Genomic DNA, 19,818 nt, shown 5'->3' on the forward strand with positions numbered 1-19,818 from the left:
GTGAGTATCCACATTTTTAGAAACAGTATGATTATACTCTTTATTGTTGTTCATAATGGTAATCTCCCTGTTTTGGATAGAGGATGTCTTTCACATATATATATATATATATATATCATTATACCTTTCTTTTGAGCTGAATATCCAAGCTATATCTGAAGATAGCCAGACTGCATTAGTACACAGTAAACCACTGACCACTTTGGCTAGTTAGAGCTAATAAACTTTCCCACATACATCACACAGACTTGCTTGCACATCATGGTTGATGGAGAACAGTTGGTCTGGCTTCGGTGAAAGTACATGGATATTATGAGACTATGCCGCAGAGCATTGTTGACGGCTTTGACCAGCAAGATCTTCGAACAGAGCTAGGGAAATAGATATTGACTGTCCAAGGCCAGGATTGAATCAGCATCTGGTGTAATAGCGGTTATAGGAAACTGACCAATCAGCATCTGGTGTACTAGCAGTTAGAGGAAACATTACTATACAATAATGGCTCCTCACCCTCATTTTCAACGGACAGTACCACAACATCGGTTTTATTTGCGAAAAGTCTAGCACTGTTAACGCAACATCCGTCAGGTTTGATGTGAAAATAATCAGGTGACAGATGAGATGTTCCACCTGATCAAATTAGACTTAGGTGAGAGAGAAAAACTCTGCAGTGTAAAGGGGTTGCTTTGTTCAAGGCTCTGGTGATGTGCCAGATCAAAGGCTTTGAAAAATGATACCCCTTTTTTTGCACAAGGGTGGTTAATTATTGCCATCTTGTTGTGTCTCTCAGTTTCTGGAAAGGTACACTGAGTAGCAGTCTTTTCAGTGATTGATTGATAAATCATGCATCAAAACTGTATACACAAACCTGCCTCATTGGGAAAATCAAGGTCTAGCTTTGTCGTGTGTGAATGATACAAATAATTTGGGTTCAGGCAGTGTAAAATACCATCGTTTATTTCTTGTGAGTTATTTTTAGTAATTCCCCAACCCTTTCCCCAGTATACTTGCATGGGGAGGATTATACGTTTGCACCTTTAATAGCTATGTATATTAGGCAAAATTTTGAATTTGATTTCAAAACAGTTTGTTGTATTTAATTGAAACTTGGTACATGCGTTACTGTCTTCAACATGATAATTATTTTGCAGTTTCTATCCATGTTTGACAAAATTTTTTGCTGTTTTTGGTCCACTTTTGGACAGTTTTTCAGACCTTTTTTTCAGAATTGTTCATTATATGGAGTTCAAACCTGATATATGTATGATATGGCTTTGTCATGACAAGTTACAGTTCAAGTCAGAGTGTTAAAACACAACTAAAGAAGCAACAATTGGAAAGCGGAAACAATTTCTAACATATATAGCTTGAAAAGATCCTTTAAGAGACATTTACACATGCATGCCTGCTTCCAGTGGGGAACCATTCTGTCTGAAACAATTCATGATCAAGCTGTGTACATGTACAATCTGTTCGTGATATTTCTGCTCTGTTCGTGATATTTCCGGTCAGTTCGTGATATTGGCTGTAATGATTTGTCGGCAAACGGGTAACTCATTGTACACATAATTTATGATATCAATTCACTGTAAGAAAACAATCATGGTCTATTCAACTTGGACCCAAGCTGCCATTATGCGGGAAAAAATATGCAATAGGCATGGTAGTTTGCCAGTGGGGGTTGCATGCATGTATTCCACACCCATTACACCATGCAGTCAGACAGAAGAAAATTTGTCTGAAAAGGGGCATTTTTAGAGGCAAATAAATGCTCTAAAACACTACTTTTTGAGTCAAAACTTATTGGCTTCTCCAGTAGGATATCATCCTACCTTCAACCCAACGCCCTCCCCCTCCCCCCCCCCCCCCCCCCCCCACCTCTAAAGCTTTCTAAGATCGACAGATTTCTTAGAATCAGGCCAGGTACAACTTGTTAACGGTCATTCACTGTAAATGTGGTGTAATGTGTCAACTTAAAGTATGTGCCTGATGTTATCTTTCAGGAGGATAAAATCAGTGTTAGATTCAGGAATTTTTGAAGAGGCCTATATTCATTTAATTCATTCAAAATGAAACAAATATCGTATGAAAAAAAAATATGTATTAGGCATACATGCATTTAAAGTGAATAGGCCAACTGTAGCTTGGAAATGTGTACATATAACATTTCTTTTTTTATAACAGTAAAAATCAGTTTGAAAGTGCAAGGCCATCAAACTTGTATTTCTAAATGCAGAACTTCCTTTGATTTTGTACAAATTTTGGCCATTTCATGGACAATTAAACTAGACCCTGTGTCCAACTTTGGAAGTTCTGTATAGTTTTCCAATGTCTCACGTTACTTCCCTCTGTGTAGCAGCTGGCTTATACATGCAGTTTATTTTTAAATTCCATTGTTGAGTTAATTTTTTTTTTTTTAATAAATAAGTAATATGGCTTAACACGACATTGGCAGATTTGCAGAACTTACTGAGATATGTGCATGTAAGATATATATAAATGGCCTCTTACCTGTATAATAGAGGCTTTGACCTCTATGTGACCTTGAACTCTGACCATGTGCATGTGAATGCTTTCTGCAATACTAGCTAATTGTGTTTCTAGAAAATTGTCTTGTTGAGTCAAATCAGGAGAGAGTGCTTGTTTTGGTCTCAATGTAGGAGCTTTTTAATTCCGCAGAATAACTTGAGGGGCCCTCAGGAACTCGATCACGGATATTCTGTTCACCAAATCACCTCCCAGGAGTCTCGACCCAGTTGAAATGAGTTAAGAGCCTTGATGAGATGAGTAAGTTGGAACTGCCAGCTGTATCATGTTGTTTTTAGAGCGTCACTGATCAGTTAGCTTGAGAAAACTCAGCTACGGCGGCTGCTGGTACTGCTGTGACACATTGATTAAGTTAGCCAGTTTGAGGTCACAAGTGACGACTTCATTATTAGCCAGTTGAGGGTTTAACGGACATCAAACAGAACACTGACAGCCGCAGAGATATTACTGTCTCAGTGGTCAGAGTATGAAACAAGCAAGAAGTGGTCATGTTAGAAACAGCATCACTAATCCTATATATATATGTTGTGTTTCTCTCCATGTCTATATATACATATTTATTGATCTGACTGCAGTTTATGTACAGGTGTTTCTCTGATACAATTTCTCTGTTGTCAGTGTCAGAATTGAGATGCATGAATGTAAGCATAATCTCAATAGTTACCATGTTTTGCTGTGATGATTGAAGCAGGTTTACAAAGCGATGTATGCAGGAGGGTGAAAGGGGAAAAGAGGCTGGGTGGGTGGGTGGGTGGTGGGGGTGTAAATGTATAGGTCACGTTAAAATTCATAGTTTGTTTTACTTCATCTTTAATACAATACGGATTATAAAAAATACGCCTGTGTCAGCATATTTCAGCTTAAATGGGAATATGTAAGTATACTAGAATTGTGGGTTAATTGGCTTTGCCTAGCAGGAACAAAAAATTCTGACACCTATGAAATTATGACATTAATATGACCACACCCAGCCCCCAATATGACCACACCCAGCCCCCAATATGACCACACCCAACCCCCAATATGACCACACCCAGCCTCCACCCATTCTCCATCATTCATCCCATTCAACTTATTCCATTTATTCACTGTATCTGATGCGTGTAGTGCTTGCCGTCATGTAAGGTGATAGTAGGTGATTTGTTAAAAACCTGTATACATGTTTATCTAATATAGTTCTCACTGGCTATGGATGTATATGCAAATATTGGTTTTATTATTGTTTTATGATATCCGTTATTAAAAAATATAGTGTTCATGATTTTTTTTTCTGTGTTTTTTTTATTTTTTTTTTTTTTTTTGGGGGGTTGTTGCTTTTTTTTGTGACAGGTTTTACTATATAACAAGGGATATGCCAATTTTCTCTAATTATTATGTATTTGTTAAGGCTGGATAGGACTTTCCAGGGAGAAAATTAAGCTTTATGGGCCCAAGCAAAGGTCTTTATTCATCAGAAGTTACAAGTTTCCCTCTGGTCTCAAAGGAGAGAGAAGAATCCAAAGCTGAGGGAAAAATGAATTTTCAATTCCTGTCAGCCCCATGCTAAGAGCGTTCTCGATCTTTCCAGTGAAAAGAGATTGCATGCTATCGAACTAAAAGCCAGAGGGATATAGGTGCAGGGTTTAAACACCTCCAAACTGTTAAATGTACTTTCCTGCCAACAACTGTCACTTTGTATTACGGGTGGCACAATCAGGAAAGATCGGCTGGCCGGGTACTAAGTCTCCACTGCTATACAGAAGCCGATCCACAGGTTACAGAGGTTCGCAGCCTAATCTACTTTACGGAGAGCTAAACCCTGATCTGTCAGCTGTGTGATATTCGGTTACTACGCCTGCCCTCTTTGTTTGTGGAATTAATCGCATTGGTTAAAGCTGCAGCCTCTTTCTGATTGAAACACACAATCCTCACCTCCTCCCGACACACCTTTCTCGCGTTACCATTGCTTAGGCCTTTCGGCTGTTTTGACAATTGGTTGAATTTATCCCTTCTTCCTGACGGTCAACTCATTGTCGCGACTAGCTCACAAGATCCACCTTTGTTGTTTAGCTCCACTGAACCAAAAGTACTGACAAAATGGTGATCGAAGACAGAATTTATTCTCTCCACCTCCCCCCTACACACCTTCTTCCATATTGATCCTGGTCTGTCTTCATTGTTGAGTTCATCTGAACCAGAAGTAGGAAGTAGTTACAAAATGTTCTAATTATTCTTGGCATTCGTTTCATTCGGTTTTAATTTCATAACCAATGAAATGTAATCGTAATACCCAGAGAGTCAGCATCCAGTGTCCAATAACTGAAAGTAATAAATACACCATACGGTAAAATGTTAGGGTTGCGTTCTTAAAAAGTATTGTATTGAGGTCAGGTTTTGCAATATTTGTTCCATCGTTTATGTCTTACGTACATATTAATTACCATAAATTATAAAATTCATGAATCATAGCTTTGTTTAGGTAAATGTTAGAGGTATTACTGAAAAAAGCACTGCAGGTACTGAGCTGAAGTTTTGCAGACATGTAAAGCACAATTACATGAGGGAGACCTTCTGTCATTAATACATTGCATGTGTATGAATTACTGTATATTGCAAAATTCATTTTCTTCACGACACTTTTGTGTGTATCAATATACCCATGTTAAGTTTAAATATTTATGTATTTATTTAATTATTGGATTGGTGTTTACGCCGTACTCAAGAATATTTCACTTATACAACAGCAGCCAGCATTATGGTGGGTGGAAACCGGGAAGAGCCAGGGGGAAACCCACGGACCATCCGTAGGTTGCTCGATAGACCTTCCCATGTACAGCCGGAGAGGAAGCCAGCATGAGCTGGACTTGAACTCACAGCACGCTAACCAACTGAGCCATGGAGGCCCCAAGTTAAATATTTAAGTCTTTTGTGTGTATTGATCGAGCTGAAGTTTGCATTCATGTATCTCCTAAAGGTGAGCTTTAAGGGAGCCTAATGATACCAAATCGAAGTTCTTTACATCTGGCTGATTCATCCAGTTTTGTGAAACATTTTGCAAATTAAGACCAGAAAACTTGATGCAGGTGGGCAGCTATTGCCAAAACAAGTATAAATAAATCAGTCAAGACTTCAAAAAGGTATTTTTAATATTTGAAATCTAGGATATCTCACAGAGACTTTGTTGACATTTTTAAAACTTCTATCAGAAACCATTACAACATTTGACAAACAACATGTCTGATAACTCCAAGAATTCTGCAGGCCCAAATTGAAGGGCTGTATTTGTCCTTAACCCCTGTTTTTGTTTTTTAATCTTCCAACGTATCTTTTGAAGTTGATAGTGATAGACTTTGTCAGATTTGATGTTACTGGTTACCACTTTCGATTCAGTGTTTCAATCAGTATAAGCTATATTAATTTGTTCTGGTGCTTTGATAGATCAGTGTTAATATATGTATATAGGTGACTAATGTCTTCCAGATAAAGGGACATTGGCCCAACAGATTTCAAGCACAGGAAGCCATTATGCATGGATGTACAGTACTAGCTGTTAATCCCTATGAGGTGACATTTTATGATCAACAGAATAAATATTCAGTTCCTTAATGGTTTTGGTTTTTTTTTTAAATATCAAGACACACAACTAGTTTCCTGTAACCAAAGACAGAATGAACTCTTTCATAAAAAGCCTTTGTGATAATTTTTTTTTTTTTTTACATAATTTGCTGTGAGCTTTTCATCTTGTCTGATCAAGAAATTACCTTGTTTGTCCATGAAGTTTTACGATAAACATTGACATACATGTATATTATTATATATTAAGCTTCACAAAAGAAGTTTAGAGTAGACGAATAATAGAGAAATTTAAAATCTGAACCTTTGTAAATTGGAGAAGTTCCTAAAGGAAAGAGGAGCCATTGGTGCCTTTAGAAACGGGCGAAACAGGCGATCTGTCAATTAACGTCAACAAAAGGTTGCTAACATTTTTTACATGTCACATGACACAGTTGGACTGTTTTTTTCCTTTGACGACAAAAGAGTTCCAGCTCAAAACTGCCTAATTGTGCTTGAATTTCCTCACTGGCATTTAAACACAAGTATTTAGCAGTATTAAAGAAGAAATTTTGAAATTCTTGTACTACATGCCGTTGAGTAAGTACAAGTAGAACTCATAAACCTCTTGACTGTGGCTACTATTGAGGTATCTTTTTGTATTAAGACTTAATATTATCTTCAATATTAAGTCTTTAATTCCCTTCCTGTTCACATGATTATTTAATGCACATTTCAATTAGTGGCTGATTAGTTCAGTAAGATTACATCAATTTCGAAGCTGGGACTGACTTGCTAAAGCATTTATATTATATTTATATTTATATGTATATTATTAAAACTCTCCGGCCTACGTGGGAAGGTCTTGCAGCAACCTGCGGATGGTCATGGATTTCCCCCAGGCTCTGCCTGGTTTCCTCCCTTCATATGCTGGCTGCCGTCGTATAAGTGTAATATTCTTGAGTAGAGCGTAAAACACCATCAAATAAATAAATATATTATTAAAATCATTAACTATTATTGTATATATTTATCCTGGTGATGAACTTTTCTATTGGGGAGCAGGACATATGGCTCAGTACGGTGTGCTACTCCATTATCGGCGGCTCACATAGTTGTGGCTCAATCTAGATTCCTGAACCCTCACTGTTCATGAAGCGATTGTGACAGTTAATAAGCAGTCAGTGGCGCATTGAATGACCACAGTCTTCAGTGTGCCTGCATGGGAATCACAGGGAAGATAAATCTTTTGCAACGGAAGGATTCTTTATCGTCTTTGGAAATTTCAGCGTTTTTTATAGGATTTCACCGTTTTAAACGGAAGGCATTCCAGAGTAACGAGTTTCTTTTGAAAGGCGAAATCATCTTGGATTGGGCAATCCAGTATTTGGTTCCTGTTCCCATTTCTTTTGTTTGTAATTGGATCCCACTGACAAGATTTAAGGATAACATACAAGCAGCTCTATGGCAGAAACATTGTGTCACTTTATACTACATAGAGAACGCAAGAAGTAAACTAGGATTGCTCAAAGACAAATAGCTACATGGAGGCTTTTCCATGAAGAGATGTGTCTTGTTAATGTAGGACAGACAAGAGCACAGACCAAAACTATATTCATTTATCACTGTGATATCAAGTTATATCAGTGCCTTCAGCAATCCAGATACCTGACTGACACAGATTTATATGCATATATATATATATATATATATATAAACAGCCAGCTTTATAACTTGGTATGGCTGTGGGTTTCCCCCGGGCTCTGCCCGGTTTCCACCCACCATAATGCTGGCCGCCGTCGTATAAGTGAAATATTCTTGAGTACGGCTTAAAACACCGATTAAATAAATAAATAAATTATAACTTGCTCATTTTGTCTGTCGTTCAGTTGTTATGTTTGTTATTGTTTTTTTTTTTAACAAGGCAAAACATAGCCTTCTTGTCTTTTAACATAGGCTTCCCATTATTTAATATGGGTCTTTCACTTACTGAATGGCCAGAAAATCTGACAGGATTAAGGAATGCTGCAGCATTTGCGAATTTTTGCTTGTTTTTACAGTTCTGCTACTGCACAGCTGGGCATATACTTATCCTGTACTCATACATGCGCCTCTATCTACAACCCGAGTTTTATGCTCTGTTCTGTTAAAAACACGATGGTATAAAAGCAATGAATAGAATTCTGCAAGGTAATGTTTAAATAAACTGGCCAGAATATACCCATTGCTTCATACTTGATGGCTTTTTTATATCTGCAGACAAAAAGTATATTGGATCTCTCTTGTAATATAGGCTTTGTACCTTTTTATCATTCATAGCCTTGGAAGTTTTATGGCCAGTGGAAGCGTGTAGTCATGATTTGATGGGGGTTTGAATGGGTGGACAAACAAAGCGTGGACAAAGTGCATCGGAGAGATACAGATCAATTGCGTGGTGCAGACCAATGCTGCCTGAAACAGTTCACCACAGGTATGTATGTCTCCAGTGCATTGTCGCCAGGACAACAAAAAGATTTCCTGAATAATGAAGCTATCTTTGAAAATATCTTTTACGACATTTTGGTAACATGCTCGCAGAGATACATGTAGCTTGGAGAACCCATCCACATATACAACTCTGGTATTCATAGGACGCAAATAAAATAATGGAAAATTCCAGTGATGTTTGGCACAATATAGAGGTCATCAAGCTTAGCATCAATATCATGTGCTCTGTGTTTAAGTTCATGTGTTGCGTGTCCCTATTTTTAAAAATCTTTTTTAAATATGTTTTATAATATGCTCCGTGTAGGGACACAACTGGGTCGTGTATAAAATTAAAATCTGAAGTTTCACCTCTTCATGATTCATGTATGTTCTGCACTGTATGTTGTCCATGATAAGATGGTTGATGGAAGATGGTTCTGGACGGAGAGGTTGCTGACTTTATTGTCATAGGGCCTCCGTATAGCCTAGACAGTTTCTGGGCTATTTTGTGTATGAAAGCATGCAGTCCAAATTTATACAAATTACTCATCTTTAAGAACCTCTCTGGCAGATGTATGTATCTCTGTGGCTTGCTGGTTTATTTGTTTTTGTGTGTTTTATTTTATTTTATTTAAATGTAGCTTAATGACAGTTTTCCGCTTATACAATGGCAGTGTGTTTTATCTCAGGAGGAAGCTGAAGCTTCTATTCAATGACCATTGACAATTGGTGATGATCTTTCAAACAGATGCCCTACAGATATTGCTAGGCATGTTGGACGAAGACATTAGCAAGCTTCAAGAAATGTTTGATTATGCAAACAGCCACATGCAAGACTTCACCATGCAAGTTTTCACAAGAATTGATAGCAACGGAATGTATAGCTTGTTACATCATTCGGAGGCTATATATTTGCTATTCATGTATAATAATTAGTTTCAGATATTTAATTAGACTGTTACTTAAAGATTGATTGTAAGTTTTTGTCTAAACCTCCAGGAGGTGGACAAGAACACATTTTTCATTACATGTTCCGTAATCAAGAACATTTTCGTCTGGCATGGAATGACTTTTGGTATTACAGGACATTTCGTAGAGTTTACTCATGACCCCGTGGCATAGGTGTTTGTCGCTCTTTTGACATCATCTACATTACCTTAAATTCCTCACATGTGTTTGCCTTTATCAATACAGATCCATCTGATGAATGTGTACATATGTACATGTCTGGTGGGAAGTACTCTCTTGGAATCGATGTGTAATAGACCATCCTAAACATTGCTCTTGTTATTTATTATTCCCCTCGAAACCCTCTCCTTACCTTGGGTTAATATGTATGCACGGATTCCTGTCCCAAATCATGGGTTTTATGGCTGGTAGAGTGGTATCCAAGGTGACAGTTATGTACCCATTTAAGGCGCCTATTTAGAGTTGAGAAGGGCGGGTAATCGTAACGGCCAGCTGCGTAGTTTGCGCACTGCTAGTAGCGACGCGTGTATAATTTACAGTGATTTAGTTGCCTCAATTGAAAATGTCATCGTCAGTTTTCTGACAGGAGAATGCATTTATACTGCCTTAACTAACCCGCCCTGAAGGACAAATCCTGTAAGTATATGGGCAAAGGTGAACTGACTGTTATGTGATAAGAGCCTGGGCATTGTAGCTGTGTCCGCTGTTGCCTGTCATCAAGGGAATTGTGAGCTCAAACCCAAGAAGACAGTGCTAGTGCCTCAATTTTTTAAATAACAGGCAAAGTATCCATATCACAATTTAGCCTTCGCAATATATCAAAACAATATCCAAAGTCAAATTCCCAACAACTGATCAGTGAGTCTTGCAAAACAAAAACCAGCATTAGTTTATACATTGAAAATGTATGTTTGGTTTCATTCCTGGGTTGAAATCTGACAGGGCATATGATAAGCAATTTTGACATTTAATTTTTTGTCTTAATTTAGTATTATATTAAAGTGTTAAGCAATTAATATATTTAAGTCGCATGTAAATTAAAGTATTAAATATGTTGTGTGTACTGATATACATGGATGCGCTTGCATCAGTATTTTACCATGAATGATGATTGGCTGTAGATTTGGATTAGCTCTATAACAACCAATCAGCTTGGGCGTAATTAAGATACCCTTAAAGGAAAGTACATTTGGACAAACATTTGTTCTCGGTAGGCAGGCATTGATTAAGCCATAGGGTTTAGGTTGGGGAACACTATATGAATATTGTGACATGCTTTTCCATTGGCCGGTGCCCGCAGGGATGGTGTCACTGTAATATAGGAGTACAAGTTGACCGATCACTGTATCTAACCCAACATTCCCAAGGCCAACTGGATCAATTTACCCCATATTGCATAATGCATGAGGTTTGCCAGCAAGAGTCTGTTTCATCTTAATAAGGTGGTCATAACTGCAATTTGCAGGAGGATGGGCACCGTTGTCATGCATCGCTGATTCACATGTTTATACCTGCTAGAACCAGATGAATTAATTTTCATTTGCTTGTGATTAACTATAAACTAAATGTTCTAGCCATGCTCCACTGCCATTCTTCAAGTATCCATCTGCTGAGTGTAATATTGGTTACTATAGCAGCCACTATCATTCCACAGGCAAATTCTACAGGCAGACCACAAATACTATCCAACAGGCACCCACTACCATCCCGTAGACACACCACTACGATTCTAAAGGCAAACCACCATGATTCTAAAGGAAAACCACCACCATTCTGCATGCAAACCACCACAATTCTAAAAGCAAACCACTACCATCTTACAGCCAAATCACTACCATCCCACAGGCAAACAAACACCATTCTACATGCAAATCACCATCATTCTGAAGGCAAACCATCACTGTCCCCCAGACAAACTACCACCACCACTGTCCAACATGCAAACCACCACCATCATGTAGGCAAACCACTACTATCCCTCAGGCAAATCACTACTATCCCACAGGCAAATCACTACTATCCCACAAGCAAATCACTACCATTCCCGAGACAAACCACCATGATTCTTTTGGCAAAGTACTACAATTCTATAGACAAACCATCACCATTCTAAGGCAAACCACTGCCATTCTGCAGGCAAACCCCTACCATCCCCCAGGCAAAAAGCCACCAAGTTAAAGGCAAACCACTACCATTCTACAGACAAACCACTGCCATTCTACAAACAAACCACTACCATTCTACAAACAAACTGCAAGTCACACTTGCATACTGTTTTAGTCCTACCTTCAATCATTCTGATAGTTGTTTTTTATGATTCTTGTACCAAGACACAAATATTTTTCGCATGAAAACTTGAATTGAACCATCCAGCCAATGTTCAACGGAAACAAAGAGGTCAGTTAGCCTACAGAAAGACGATAATAACGTGCAGGTCAATATTCTGTGTCGACGATGATCAACCCATAAATCTCAACACCTTCATATTATAAAAGTGATTAATTACTTAGCACATCGGTAAAGACCAATCAAAGAAATAAATATATTTTGGTGTCAAATTATTCAAGACTTTACCACAGCTACATATTATAGATGTGTAGAAGATTGGTATTGATCCCCACATTGAGTGTGTTGAAAAACAACCTCTGCCAGCTGGCCCTGCCAAACAGCTAGAGTTTACTTACTTCCTTAATCTTATAGCTTCGCTCTTTTTGAACCTCTCTATATTAATATACGCAAGTATGGATTTTGCTTTTGATTTATGAAACAAAACATGCCCATTGGCCTTTGTGTGTGAGAGTTAGACTTATAGCCTGAAGGCAAGCTTAAATATGTCCAAGTGTATGTAACTTTTATATTCATGAACATTTAATGTGGATTTCCTATGCCCAAATGCACACCCTGCAGTCATCCTAGTTGATTCTATTCAGGGTCTTTCATAATATGGCATCCTCCGAAGTCTGACCTGCACTTTTACTGGCCATATGTATGATATACACATTTGGAACTATGTGGGTAAGTTTTCAAATTTTGGTAAAAAACGGCAAACACCTGATTGTGCCATCTATACAGTTTCCTCTTCCTACATGTCTTTTTATTTTCTGTTATTCAGGATTTGAAAGTCAATACATTTATTCTTTCAAACAATTTGCAGATTTGAATTCAACATCCACTGCCAGTATATACATCAGTTATGTATATAAACCACTGGTTCTCTAATAATAAGTATTTATATATATATATATATATATATGTATATTTCCTTGATTTTTTAAGCTGATCGCCATGGTTCAAGTGAAATATTTCTATGGTGTCATAAGCAGCAGTAGAATGAAATAAATAAAAGCTGAACTGACAGATTTTTCTTTTATATGAAGGCAGTGTGGTTAATGTGGATGGAAGAAACAGTAGAGTTAGAGGCAATATAACCACTAACGGCTTGATGCTCACAAGTTATTAACGTCCTGACCTAACTCTAACAGCATACCAATGAGAACTGGATTTGAACCAGCGCCGTTAGATTGACAAATTCATTGTAGGGTGGGAGTGGACCGTGGTTTAATGGAACCTACAGCTCATGTGTGACTTGGGCAAATAAGGTGTTGGTTAAAACCCAGCCTTAATAAGACCGAGAATTGTAGGTGTCTGTGAACAAGGTCTAATTACTGACAATAAGTTGTCAGTGCCACGTGTGTGGCTGTTTGCACAGTCTAATGCTCGTTAAAAAATATTTGTTTTCCGTCAGTACGGGGTGTATGTGCAGCTGTATGTACATTATATGTGGGAAGGTTTGTCGCTTGTCGCCTGGTTTCCTCCATCCATACAACTGACCAAAAACACTTCATATAAAGCAAAAAAGTCTTGAGTATGGCATTTAATAACGATCAAATGCATGCACTTTGGAATAAATAAGAATTCATTTAGTGTAACTTTATATATAGTAGATAACATAGACCTACCTATTTGTCAGGTGTGATCTTGTGAACATCAGAGAAATTATTCATGCTTTATAAGCCCACATGTGTAACTGCATCAACTCTTAAAAGTGAAAATTTTGTACTTTTTTATCCAGTGTATGCGTCATGATTAACATTAACAAAATGTACGAAGATCAATAAAATTAATGACTTTTTTTGCATAGATTGTGGAAAATTTAATTAATACGCTTGAAGTATCAAAGGAAAGTAACGTTTTGATGAGTGGTGTTTTGGCAAAAAAACAGATAAGCAATGATAGGCTAGACAAGAAAAAGTTCTCATGCCTTATTCATTCAAAATATTGAAATATTGAACTTCAAAGACGCCTATGCTATAGTGGTGCTGAGACTGAATTGCCTCATTTGTCAACATAAGTCATTGGTTGCACATTGTGCTGGCGTTTAGTAGTCATGTGTGTATGTAAACAGAGAACAGTCTCATGTCGTGGCAGGCGTGTTTTGAACGCATCTTTCAAGAAATTTGGAGACATCAGCTCATTCAGCACCATAATGTGTAAGCTTTAAGAATTTAGTCCTTGAGGATTGACAGCTACTCCATTTTCGAAGACTTTTTTTGTTTAAATCAAAAATGTTAAATGAAAAAGATCAGGATAAATTGAATACTTTATTTCTCAACGGTAATCAATTAGCCAATGAGTATCATGCCGAACCAGTTTTGTCATTTTTCTAATAATTGCACGGATCCTGTGGGAATGATTTTTTACAGTCACTTCCTGTTGTGCTTGATTATTTTCCGCATAAGAACACATCATGCCCTATATGTAAATATATATTTTATATAAATAATATGATACCATAGTAATCTCACATGCTTTGGATTAATTTTCGGCAAAATTGCCTTCCATGCGTGATGTTTTACTGGAAGGTGTCACATCACATCAGATAATTTGTACTGACACCAATTTTAGTTGAAACTAACTTTTCTTGAAAGTAGGGTATAGCTCTTGAACATGCATATGCATTTATAGGGGACCTCATTTTTATTTTGTCTAATGATCTCAGAAAGTCTTATATTGCCCTCACTCAAGCCACTTCCATCAAAGTCTGCTAAAAGTAAAACCATGACTTAATATACTTCATTCTTTTAAGCACATTTACACACTCTGTTCCTTTGTTTGGACTGACAAACTTTATTGTTGTATTTGTATCATTAGTTTATAAAGCATTGGACTTTTCATCTTCAAAGAACATATTAAATAATCTTTTAATTCTGTTTAGCTCAAAGAGAAACCATTTCCTACTGGTTTGAGACAATTCCTCATTTTTCTATACACCCACAGCCCTGAAGTGTAGTGTACATATTGGACGAAGTACCGCAGACATGCGATGAGACTTCAGATTGTTTTTCTGTGTACAGAGAGTACACGTACGTTCGATCCATTTCCAGATGATTAGCCTTGGGGACATGTGACTGGTTACCCGTTATTAATGTATTTCACAGGGGATTTGCAGTCCTGTGCTGGTCCTACTCCGGGCACCTCAAAGCTTGCCTGTTGACATGCACATAGATTCTGTCAGGTGGAAAAACAGCCATCACAGCCTATTCTGACATCTGTATGACTCCATCCCCAAAGTTGAACTCAATAATATAAATGTTTTTTTTGTGTTCGCATGACAGCCGCAGTTGTCAATATCATTACGGCCACCTGTATCTTCATATGACTCCATCTATAGCCATTGACGGTATGACGCTGAACGGTTAGTATTAAGAGTATATTCCTGTACTGATTCGACGTTATATCTTTATTGTGCTTAGACTTACTTGCAAGCAGTTCATGGGTTCATAACAGACATGCACAAGGCAGTCTATCTCGATTATGTTTTAATATTTCTTAAATTCTGTCAGGGTCTGACAGCAACCTGCGGATGGTCGTGGGTTTCCCCTGGGCTCTGCCCGGTTTCCACCCACCATAATGCTGGCCGCCGTCGTGCAAGTGAAATATTCTTGAGTACGGCGTAAAACACCAATCAAATAAATAAATAAATAAATTCTGTCAGGTGTGTGACATTTTCAACATCTCATTGCATTACTACAAAAGCTAAAATGTACATGCATCAAGGATACTGTATCAGATGCCTTCACTTTTCTTAAATTTGAAAATAGCTCTTGTCAATATTTTATTAAATATTGATTCCTACCATCATAATATGGGCTGCCGTTGTACAGGTGAAATATTCTTGATTACAGCGTAAAACACCAATCAAAAAATTTTTTGAATAAATATGAAATAGTGACATATTGTCCAGAATCTTTCGATTTGTTCATCATAATAATTGTGTTTATCCCACCTAACCGGAGTCTAGGGGCCGTATATTCGAAGCACATTTGATCAAGATACTTATTTTGATCATTGACAACTTGTGTATTAGCCTGGTACATGATTTGCACAGAATAGTGGTATAATTCATTTGCCTACAGAAGATCATTTGTGTCTTTCAGTTATCACTAAAAACTGTTAACCAGCTTCTGTTTGCATGAAACCCTCCCAATTAAATTCTTCGTTCTATGTTTTGGAAATTGGTCTTGCGTTCATTGCCCCGGAACATCTGGCTTTGTGGACGTCCGCTACATAAATATCTGTGTTTTGATGCCTAGATTCTGGGTGTCTGCCGATATTATTTATCTGATGTTTTCCTCAAATGCAATTTATAGGTAGATCGTGACAAAAATTCAGATGCCACGTGCATGGTTTTCACTGATAAGGTATAATTTATTAGATTTAGAAGCTGCTGTAGTGTGTAGATCAACGTACATGATGTATATAGACAGTACTAGCTAGTACTCACTGTATATGACAATCATAGAACATTGCCCTGTGACCTGGCAATTGAGGGGTAGCAGTAGAGGAATGGCTTGGAATCATTCACCTGTATAAATTCTCCCTGTGTGTATTGTGATAGCTTTCCAAGATAACATACTATCTATGATATGCACATTTCTGTATGAATTGCACCTGATGAATATATATATATGTATATATATATATATATATATATATATATGTATATATGTACAATATATTGCTTACATCCTATTTTGAAAACCTTATGTAGAGTTTCCAAATCCAGACAGGACCCCATCACAGGTCATATTGTGGGTATAATTATAATCTAAATATAAATTAGTGACAAATAAATAATTTGTGTTTTCCTCTGTCTGTGCATTTCAAATGAATCTGTATTTGTGCAATTGCAGATAAACCACTGAACAAACTCAACAGTTTCAGTTTAAATTTAAAGTGATGGTTGTGTGATTATTAGCGTTTTACTCTTGTTACGAAGTATATAAGGGCAAGATATCAAGATATGGTGGATACAGTTGTCACAGTTATTGGACATTCATGTCTATATCTTGCTTTTTTTTTCTCTGCGTCCTGTTATCTGCATGGCTGGTTAGACGCTTTGTTCAACAGATGATATCATTTTCTGACAACTTATTGGCAAGCCAAGCACACAAGGTTTCTCATGACCATTGTTATATTTTTTTGGGGAAAAACTTTAAGAAAACCCAAAGAGTTACTCATAAAGTATAACACATGTGTACTCTCATCATCTGAAATTAGATCCACTCATTTGGATTTTAATATTGCCACATTGACAGTATTTTTTAGCTATATTGTAGTGAGATATGGTATTTGAAAGTTATAAAAAAACCCACAAACTATACTTTGCAATGCTGTGTTTTGATGTACAGGTACATATATTGATTTGCCCCTAAATTTTTAAGAAGCTGTTGCAGTAAAGTATAAATTTCACATGCAATTTTAACATTTGTAATTCATAAGGTTTTGAAAAAAATAGAATTCATTGTAAAGTTAGGTAGAGGCAAGTATGAACTTGACAGAAATCACAAAATAACATGTCGAGGTCAGATAATACATGTACATGTATCTTCATATTCCTAAACATGCATTAACTGTCTGATGGCGTTGAATTCGGTAGGGAATTTCGGGTGGCTACATTGTACATGTATGTTGCGACATGTATTCATTTCTTCACAGCACTATATAAAAACGCTTTATTCCTTAATAAGCTGGCACGAAAATAGATTTTTTTTTTTTTTTTTTTTTTACAATAAATCTATTTGTGAGATGTGTTAGTTTTATATGCTGCATTTACATTTGCGGCAAACATGTTTACCCTATTCCATTATGTTTTAACGTGTTTAGACTCTCGTGCTGTTTTTATTCCATCATTGCATAGGTCACATATCATGCAATGTTGAATATCACCTATTTCCCGTCCCTTAAAGGCTATGCTTTAATTGTCCAACAACATCTGTACCTTTTGGTCAGGCACTTTATGTCCTCTTTCAAATCCTTAATACCTTAAAACAATTGATAGCCCATAAACTGTGATTATTGTTGTACCGTGCTAGGACTGTTTACAGAATACATAGAAGCTCTGTGTCTGAGAATTGCCCATTTGATGCATTTGTTTAGACCTGGTATGTTTGCCCTTCCATGTAGTGAAAGTGCTTTGGCTTGACATTATGGTGTTTATCGATGTTTTAATGTTGATGGACATTAGTGGATATCAATGTTGATGCGTGTGTATACCCCTAAGGCTGTCTCCCCGCTCCATTGTTTTTATGGCCTCAGTGCAGTAAAAGCAACCATTAATGTGCTGGACTACCTATGCACATCCAGAAAGTTTCCAGTAATTGAAATTTTGCAAATATGAAGTTGTTAGCATTTCATGTTAACTGAATGTTAGTTTACAAACAGAAGGCATATGCCCGGACATGCCTATGAGAATTAAACAAACATTTACAAGACTTGTGATTCAGTTTTCCTTTCATATGGAAGTGCTGGACAAAAAATGAAATAATCAAGAATCAAGTAAAATTGCATTGTAAATAATTTCCGACTATATCTTTTCTGTTCTCTCAGACTTTTGCTTCACTTTTGCATTTTGATGTACTTTGATTTTATTATCAAGTCCTTTTTTTTTGCGGAACATGCTTTTCCACCACAAGCAGATATCTGTGATTATTCTCTCCTGTTTAATATTCACTATTTGTGTTTTTATATCCCCCACCCCACCCAACACACATACACTCACACACACACACACACTTTTTAAATGTGAAGGGAAGGATTTTGATTTGCACCTGTCTGTCAATATGTGTGTATGGTTTAACTTCCAGTCTCATTCGTAGAGCAACCTGCGGATGGTTGTGAGTTTCCCACGGGCTCTGCTAGGTTTCCTCTCACTATAATGCTGGCCGCCATGGTATAAGTGAAATATTCTTGAATGTGGCGTAAAACACCAGTCAAATAAATAAATAAATCCAGTACAGTCATTATCAGTAGTCAATGGCTTTCTTGGGGCCACTTCCCCCGTGATACAGTGATATTCCTAGAATAGTTGTTTTCCATCAATACAGATGTGTCAGTGCATGTCACACCTGGCAAAGTTTCTAAGCAAATTGTAAAAGGTTGGTGGCTTACCCCTTGCAATATGATTTCCAATGACCTTGTATGAAAAAGATTGATCCCTCCCACTCTCCAACCACAAGCATGCACCCACTACTATTAAACTATAAGAAAGCTTACATTTGTCTTTAATGGTTTCCTTGCCAGCAACTTGTGAACTTAATTAATCCCTGGTGAGGGATTATGCTGTTGTTTCTAGCAAATAATTAAGGCATTTAAAGTTGCTTTCTTTTTGAGTTTCTCAGTCATTATACTCAAAAGGGCCAGCAGGCTGATCAGCTGATTCAAACTGACCTTGCCTGATTCAAACCGACCGGGCCTGATTCAAACCAACCGGGCCTGATTCAAACTGACCTTGATCATTCTTGAATGTTTCATTGTTTTGATGAGATGAGAAAATCACTCAATTTTTTGTTTCATTTCAAGATGATAAGAAAAAGTCTGAGAAGAATGTTTAAAAACTGGGCCCTTACCGCGAAACAAGAGAAAACCAGTCACTTAAGGTGAGCCAATTCAAGTGCTTCAGAGTTTTCTGTATTTTGTAATTACATGTAAAATTACACTCATGTTGTTTAGTACTGTTAATTTAGTACATGTAGTACCAGGTTTTACATTAATTGAATATGATGAGATATTACGTTTTTTTGACATTAGTATAAGAATTTACTTTTCATTTATAAACATTAATTTATTTACCAATGTATAACTCGGTGAGCAAATGTCTAAGTTTCCGTCAGATAATTAATCAGGATTAAACACCACCAAAGGTTTAATCCAGTTTTGTAAACGTGTAATAAAAACTGACAGTGATAGGAGTAAAGAATTTTTCTCAACATGAGACTGTTACATTAAATTGCTCAGGTTTGCTCT

The 19,818-nt window shown here is 37.0% G+C and overlaps 1 long non-coding RNA gene across 1 annotated transcript in view; it reads left to right on the forward strand.

The window, feature by feature from the left end:
• Positions 1-19,430, forward strand: part of LOC135475945 (uncharacterized) — a 62,315-nt gene extending 42,885 nt beyond the window's left edge. The window contains exons 2-3 of the long non-coding RNA XR_010445079.1: positions 8,398-8,548; positions 19,375-19,430. This is a non-coding gene — a long non-coding RNA (uncharacterized LOC135475945). The remainder of the gene's footprint in view (positions 1-8,397; positions 8,549-19,374) is intronic.
• Positions 19,431-19,818: the final 388 nt, after the last annotated feature.

This window comes from Liolophura sinensis, chromosome 9, assembly GCF_032854445.1.
Source record: "Liolophura sinensis isolate JHLJ2023 chromosome 9, CUHK_Ljap_v2, whole genome shotgun sequence".
NCBI classification, from domain to species: Eukaryota; Metazoa; Mollusca; class Polyplacophora; order Chitonida; family Chitonidae; genus Liolophura; species Liolophura sinensis.